Source organism: Lathyrus oleraceus, chromosome 3, assembly GCF_024323335.1.
Source record: "Lathyrus oleraceus cultivar Zhongwan6 chromosome 3, CAAS_Psat_ZW6_1.0, whole genome shotgun sequence".
NCBI lineage: Eukaryota > Viridiplantae > Streptophyta > Magnoliopsida > Fabales > Fabaceae > Lathyrus > Lathyrus oleraceus.
Genome location: NC_066581.1, coordinates 69,615,440 through 69,615,979, shown reverse-complemented (window position 1 = coordinate 69,615,979; position 540 = coordinate 69,615,440).

Genomic DNA, 540 nt, shown 5'->3' with positions numbered 1-540 from the left:
GTATTATGGACTATGCTCATGAAACATACCACACACAAAAGAAATATGCAAAAGGTGTGGCCTAATCTCATCCATACTCATGTCAATTTTTCAATCAACTAGCTTTAGGACTTTGAGATATCATAGGCCAAATGAGATGAATGCATAAAGAATGGGAATGAGATGAATAGGGAGGGGGAATGGATCAAAACTCAAATTGATCAAATGAGGACTTTTACCAAATTAATATCATTCATTCATTTTGGAAGATGAAATGTACATTCCATCAATCCCCTAAATCCAATGATATTAATTTGACAAAGTCAAATCAACCTTGACCAAGGCCCAACAACAATAGTCAAACACAAACAAGTCATCACAATTGGTCAACAAAATTATTTGGCATTTATTCAAATTAAAATACTAAAATAATGTATTTAAATTAAATATGGTTTGTCCAATTCCTAATATCTCATAAAAACACCAAAGAAATGGCCATGAGATTTATCATATGTCAAACAAGGTCAAAGGACCTTGGAGAAAAAAATTCATAATTTTTGG